Source organism: Olea europaea, unplaced genomic scaffold (genome assembly GCF_002742605.1).
Source record: "Olea europaea var. sylvestris unplaced genomic scaffold, O_europaea_v1 scaffold279, whole genome shotgun sequence".
Classification (NCBI taxonomy): Eukaryota; Viridiplantae; Streptophyta; class Magnoliopsida; order Lamiales; family Oleaceae; genus Olea; species Olea europaea.
Genome location: NW_019246376.1, coordinates 456101 through 464011, shown reverse-complemented (window position 1 = coordinate 464011; position 7911 = coordinate 456101). Strand labels below are relative to the sequence as shown.

Below are 7911 nucleotides of genomic sequence, written 5' to 3'. Positions count from 1 at the left end.
TATTATACTGTGATTCTTGTCTTAAATAATCTAGAATTCTAGTGAACAAGATTCATCTCATGCATCATCTTATACAATGTACCAAACATCCATGTGCACAGGACTTTGACATTCTAAGAATAAGTAGAGAAGAAAATGTATCTTAACGAGACAGATATTATAAAACTTAGCAGAAAATACGTTTTAAAGAGCAACATTATTCCATTTTATTTAAAAGAATAAAGTTAGTTACTTAACAATAGATTTTAATTAATATAATAACCAGCCTCTGAAATTATACTATCACTAGAATACATTGCACATTGTAAAAGTCAATGGCTCAAAATCTTGTTCCCAAAAGAGTTGAAAGTTTCATTGTCTGCTTCTTTACATTTTCTTAAATTATATAAATTCTTTTTTTTTTTTTTAAATAAAATTTGCAGTTTAGCATACATGGGACTTTCTTAAAGGAATGACGTTAAGCACAATCACTTGTGCATCAGATTCTAGCTTTTCCTTATCAGTGCACCAGTTAATTTTTCTTTTTCCCCCAAGATTTTAGTTCAAAAATTTACTTTCTAAAAAACTACTTTTACTCTTTCTTAAGTAGCTTAGCTGAACATGCTCAAATAACTAGAGTTTCACAGAAATTTCACAAGAAGAAAAGAATAAAAGAGGTTGAGACGATGATCTGAGCACAATCATCATGATCTAGATGGATAAATTATACGGCTAAAGATGGAGACAAGGGTAAATACCTGGCAGTTACCATCTTGTTTGTAGACTATCAACAATTTGGTCAACTCAATAAGCACCAGATTTATAAAATTAATATCGTAACCTTTCATCATAGTTTGCATCATCCTCATCATCGGTATTACCATCATACAAAGGACAGTCACTATGTTCATTCTCATCCAATGCATCATCATCATCAGAAATAGCATTAAGAGTATTGTGCGAATTCCAGTCGGGAGGGAAAGTCTTCTAAAGGGCTCCCGCCACCTGTCGTTTCAATCTTGCGCAAACACTTCGACCAGTGAACTGCAGTCCCCATATCAACCATTAACCCACATTCCACCGTCTCTTCACATATGCGCATGATTTCTGTGTAAATATAATCTTCGGCAACTGTAGCTTGGGATAACAATGAGGTAATCAAGCAATGGTATACTGCTTTGTCTGGCTTTAGTCCAGCCAGCTTCATCTCTTCAAAGCATTTCAAAGACTTCTCTGGAAGAGATGCTCTACCCCACCCGTGAATAAGAGTTGTATAGGTTTTCACATTAGGCTTCACTCCAAGTGCTTCATCTCTTGAACTGTTTTTCATAGCTCTCTGCAAACAAAATATAATCTTAACAAATGCAAATATTGATTCAATTTCTTGATAACACCTAGAGAATCAATGTCCGGGCAAATATGAAGTCGGTCACAACCACTATAAGAAAATGGTATGTAAGTCTGGTTTAGTACGCAATAAGAGAAAAAAGTCCGGTTTAGTACGCAATAAGAGAAAAACTGGATAAGGAAAGCTCGCACCCACAACCTTTACTACATATGCTCGTGGCATGTTTGATAAGATGGACGTGACAATAGTAGATAGTATTATAAAAGAAAAAGAAAAAAGACTATTGTCTATTGTTCTGTCCAATCCAATCCTGTTCTGCATACAAAAATACCCTAAGGCCTGAATGAATGATATTAGTGATGAGTGATACAAAACATGATTTCATCTCAAGACTGAATAGTAGGGAATGTTAAATGAAGTATAATCAGCACTTTCAAATCAAAATAAATGAAAACCAGCGACTTTACGAAAATTTTAGACATAACCATCCGAAACATGATTTATCACTTATCAGTAATAGAAGTGTAACAACAAATTGGTACATTGTCCTTACCAGCATATCCCCAGCTTTACAACAAGCATTTATAAAAGATGTGTAAGTATGGATGTCTGGTTGAACCCCTTCATGTCTCATTTGCTGCATTAAGTCAGCAGCCTCCCAAACGTCACCTCTACGAGAGCCCATCTGAATGGAAAGAATGAACGAAGAATGTGAGTAATGTATCAAACCTATGCACTAATTGGCCGTGGGCACAAGTGTCATAGCAAAAGCATAGAAAGTGAAAAGTAGGAGAATGGTTGGTAAAAGCATGAATAATAGGCATAAATGTCCTTGAAGTGTCCTCATTCCCTTAACAGTACGAATGGCACAATCCCCGTTACCCATAGTGCAAAAATGACCTTATGATGTTATTGTAAAGCACAACATCTGGCTTCAGACCATCTCTTATTACATCTTCAAAAATTGAGAAGCATTAGCAAAATCTTTCAATTGTATAAATCCATTGATCAGCATGGAATACCTCTTCATATTATGCTTGACAGTTTCATCATGTCACTTTTCCTGCCCGAAAAGTGGAAAAATACAATTAACAAAGTTTGAGAACCAGGTTAAGCTTTTGACGTCTTAAGAGGTTGAAGATGATTTCAAATATCAATAGTGAACAATAGCAACAAATAATAAGATATGAGACAATACAAGCTCATTTAACGTTGTGTTTTGATAATTCCATTAACAACAATGTCAAAAGGGAAATGATTTTTCTGCTGATTCAATTTGAATCCCCCATAAAAAGGTATAGTGCAGCACCAAGGATTTAACCCAGCATCCCAGTTTCCTTACACTACTTGTGCATTCATTTAAAGTTCAAGATGCTGTATCACTTAATAAGAAGTGGTCTGAAAATTCCCAGACCAAGCCTGAATGTAGCCGACACATTTACTTCTATTATTTAAATAAAATCTGGCTTTAGAAAAGAACAGAGAAAGAAAAAGAAGATTTCGGAGCAATATCAGATCACACGAAAACAAGTAGATAAGTACAGATAAGAAAAGAAAGTTGCAGATGCCTTGGTATAAAGATTGATGAGACATCCATAAGTGACTACAGAAGGTGTAAATCCACACTCCTTTACAAGCATAATCACAAGTGAAATGGTGGGAATAGTGTACATTGCACAAAATAAAATAGAAGCAATGTCATCTTTTTCAGAAAGTTTTAGCACTTTAAAGGGATCAATTGGCCTTTGCATGCTTATATTTTCTAACCAAAAAATAATACTACCAATGAGTGAAAATTAAATTCATTGTAGCAACCATTTCTTTAAGAATGATAATTCGGCTCCCTATTACATGTTTTCATATTTCACATCATTGATCATTAAGCATTCTACTACTTTAGTTCTCATAAAGGACATTTAATCTTAGTCAAAGGTATTGTGCGAATTTCAATATCCCAAAAATAAGATAGGCATAATGGTTTTTCTCGTTAACCTCACCACTCCATTCAAGAACAACTACCACCTGACAAAAATGGAATTAAACGAAATCGATTAATATGTAAATATGTACGTGTTACACATATGAAGTGAATTCAGGATGATGGGTTAGCAGGAGGTAGCATGGTAAGGAATCTGACTCGTCATGCTCAACATAATTTCTTAAGCATTTACCTTTAGTCTATTAAACACAATGAGACATTTTTCTTCATTCCCTTTCATGGTATTAGTTATAAGCATCCATCATGGCGTGATATATGTCAATTGGAGCATCTATACCCTACTCTTCCATCTCTCTAACCAATGCTTCAGCACGATCCATGTTAAATCCTTATCTGCAGTATTTGGCGTAATAAGAGAAACAAAATTATGCAAATAAAAGATAGCTGTGACTGCACTAAAAATCGAACTGCAAAGATAGCACCTATAAACAACATGCTAAGCCTTATTCAGAGTTGCATAAACATCCTTTTTCAAACTGCAAAAATAACATCAAATAAAAATAAAAAAGAACCAAGAGCTGGCATGGTAATACAGCATCCACCGCATATCCAGCAACTCTATTGACCAGTACTGAATACACTGTTAAAAGTGTGTGATATTCCCGTTTTAAAGTTGTTAAATATCATACACTGTTAGTGTCGGCGACGTGTCGTATCTGTAAATTTTTGAAGAATCGCGAATCGTTAGACACGATACATGTCAGCGCATCATAGGACTAGTCGCATGTGGCAGACTCAAGACTTTTTTGCACTTCCAGATCATAAATCAATTGAATCCATTTGCGCGAATACACCAACAGTAAATGAGTTCATTAACAAAAGTAAAACAGGCGGTCCCCCACCCTCAATAATTAGAAAAGGACACCCCCAACACACACACAAGGAGACGAGAGAGGGGGATTGACAGGAATGTCAAGATTAATGTCCACAGTAGGAAGAGCACTTATAAATTTTGTACATTAGTGGAAGGTGCATAGAATTTTGTTCCAAATGTGCATATACAATAACAACAGAAAGTAATATTAGAATGAAAATTAAATTCAACTTACCAATTAGCGTAAATTTTGTTCCCATATATAATCGCATTTAAGCTTGTAAGTTTCTCTTTGGCCTCCTTAAACCAAAGCTCTGCAGCTATTCCAGAAATAGCAAAGAAACATTTGCTAAGGAATTCAGAAGATTACGACAGAATGTAATGTGGAAAATCTCATCAATATCAATTCAGGAAAGTAATTACTGGAGAACCACAAAGTACAAAATTATGAAGGAGGAATCTAGAGAACAAAAAAAGAAGGAAAATTCAAATAAGAAACTTTTGTCTCTTTGATTATATAGCCAGATTTTTAATTGATATTTAATATAAGCTAGTTTTTTGTGGCTAAATGTCTAGAGGGAAAAATATCAGTAAATAGCATTACCTTAAGAAGTTTCGAACACTTTCTTTCTCAAATGAATTAACATTTGTGGATGGTTGTTTATTCGAGATCCTTCGATCTATATCTGGAACTACTGGATCAACTACTCCAGCTTCCATCCTATCTAGTTTCCCCGAGGAAAATTAGGTTTGATGAGATGCACTCTAGGACAAGAAATAAGATAGCATTGACAAACCAGCATCTATATAGCTGTTGAAGTAATAATACTAGTGAAGAAAAGTTGTATCAAGGAAAAAGTAGAGAACTATATAAAGCCAACAAATTAATAAGATGTCTAGCGCTTCTGGTGCTTTATATGATGAGAACTTCAGTCTAAATTGAGACTATACTTGTCTCTATTTCGTGTGCTCAGGAGCGAAATCTAATGGAAAAAATAGCAGAGAAAGAGAAAGAATGGTGGAAGGATAGCAAATCAGAGGGGGCAACCACTCCTACTGGAGATACATACACCAAATGCCTCTCCACTACTGCCTTCCCTGCTTGTATTGATTTCATATTCTTTCCACACGTATGTGGTTTACTTTTGATGGACCACCCAATTACATTCTAATTACAGAGCCAAAGAATTAGCAAACACTTAACGATCACTACTCCAGAAGAATTGTGCTAAATAAACTAAGCCCCCGTTTATTTCCCATTATTTATCCATTAAAATGAAAAATATGACCGTTATCCATCAAATCAAGTCACCATATTTAACTTTCTATTTCTTGTGTGGGACCCGTAACGATTATATTTTTCATTCTCATTTTACATTAACATGTACCAAACGGGGCCTAAACAATAAATAATTGGATGAGAAAGGTATGTGTTGTTGACAAACACAATCCAGTCAACCTACATAAAAATTGGAAAAATAAGCATTTGAATGTAATATATGCATTGGTGCAGACTTTCTACTTACTCAATATTGACAATTTTAGCAAATCCTCCCACAAGAATACTGTATGTCACCAAGCTCATTTCAAAACCTTCTTCCTCCATCTTTTTTTTTATTTTTTTATTTTTTTATTTTTATGACTCAAGTGTCCAAGCTTCATCCGACTAATTCTAAGGAGTGGCGGTCTTCCTCCCTAGTTCGCCACCCAAGTAAATTTTGATGGAATCACAACTTATACATACTTGGGTCAAACATTTGGGATGCGATTCTCCTCCATGTGGACCTCCCTTTACGACGTACGGACAGGACTCTCAGCGCGACGACAGAGAGCATCATAAATGTTGCCTTCCATCTTTCTTACACATGACAATGCTTCTTCCATGTCTCTTCCTACTGCATATATGCATGAATAAGGTTGTAGCAATGTAAAGTGGATTTATTGTAAGATAAGTCACTTAATAATTCAAAATGGGAATCAGAGAAACTTCTAAAGCATGTGTAACTAGGAACAATAGTAAAATATAATGTCCCTTAGCATTTGAGAAAAGCGCCAGAGCCCTATGAGCCCCATTTTTGGGAGAAAATAGGTTTTGCAATAGTTATTTTCTGGAGGATGTATGGTTAAAAAATAGGGAAAAATTTTGAGTTTATGTGTTAAATTATTTTATGGCAAAACGTGTAGTCGAAAATGAGTTTTAGAAAAAATGAGTTTAGTAAAAAACGGAGCTCAAACATACGCGAAATATTGCAAAATGGCTAATAGTGCATCAGAGGAGAGCAGAAGGCACAATATAACAATTTTTACTTTGTAAATACAAGTAAATTCAGCTCTATTGCCCGAGCCCGCATCTTCTCAAAAGTTTATTGTGCACGATGCATGTCACCTCGTCTTGCATAATAGTTCACCATCAATCCGAACTCTTTCTGGAAGGCTAAAGAGAATACAAATCATTTACAGTAGGTGAGGGGTAAGTATGACGCACACAACAAGTTTCAAACTGCTGTTCTTACTTTGCAAGCAAAGTACTAATATTTGTTATGGTAATAGGTCATATATAAGTAATGTACATTCATTTCTGATTCTTTCATGCATAAATTAATATTATAATTATAATTTCGTTGACCAACGCGAGGCATAGACATCTCAAGGAGTGGGAAATGTGTTACAGCCATGAACCCATTTGTCTATCAAATCCCAGCTGTTACCAAACTAATGCACAGCTGCAGGCCATGCCTTTTACATTTATTTTCAAATTCTATCTTGACAAACTTCAAGAAAACTAATTCTCACTTAATTTAACAACCAACTCTGTACAAGATTACACGCCTTCTCGCCAGTACAAGTTCACAGCTCTCTTTTCAATAATATAGAAAACAAAATTTATCTCTTTCATGAATCGAGTCTATGGTTTGCTTTCTTTGGAAGCATTCTTTGGTTCCCACAACATCATTCCTAATTCTTATTTCACATCATGAGTATATCACCATCACAAGTCACATTTATTACTATATCTGCCCAAAACCTCCCTAGTCGATCTCTCCAGTTTTTCCTCTTAGGAATGGACTGAAATGCATTTAGGAATTTTTCGACTTGACGGTGGAGACAATTGAACTTAACTTGATTGAAATTCAGCTAATTCTACCATAGATATGATAATATAACTAAATGAACTTGACATCAATCACAAGCAAACCACTACCACGGCATTTATATAATTGCACAAGTACCTTTTTAATCCTCTCAAACATTCGCACAACTGCCTGCCAATTCTCGGGATGAGTCTCCAGATCCTTCCGGAACTCCCTTGTCGAGCCCTCTCTCTCTTCATGCCACTTAGACTTGTACTCATCCCCATTCCCTTCCTTGCCTTCAACCCACCTGGCCCTCCCCTCAGTTTTTTGCCTTCATCCGTCTCCCATCATCTATCTTCACAGTCAATAACCCCCCATGAAACTCAATCCCATTGAACTCTACAGTATTCATTGCATCCTGCTCTACCGTGGGCCCACTATAAATCACAGACCCAAACCCCATGTTTCTCTCACAATCATCATGGCCCTTTATCAAAATCGCACTTTATAGGCCCAAACTGCCTGAAAAACTCCGCCACCTCATATTTCTTTATCCAAAGTGGTAAATTCCCAACAAAGATCTTGCCTTTCTCCCTAAACTCCATCCCTTTTCATCTTCTTCTCTACCAGAATTTTCTGAATTTTCCGAATCTCATCGCCAATTCCACTTTCTACTGTTTCTTTTAAAAAGGGTGGC

General features: G+C 35.7%; 1 pseudogene; it reads right to left on the bottom strand.

Annotated features, from left to right (window-relative positions):
• Positions 1 to 646: 646 nt before the first annotated feature.
• Positions 647 to 7905, bottom strand: LOC111383926 (annotated as a pseudogene).
• Between the last annotated feature and the right edge of the window lie 6 nt (positions 7906 to 7911).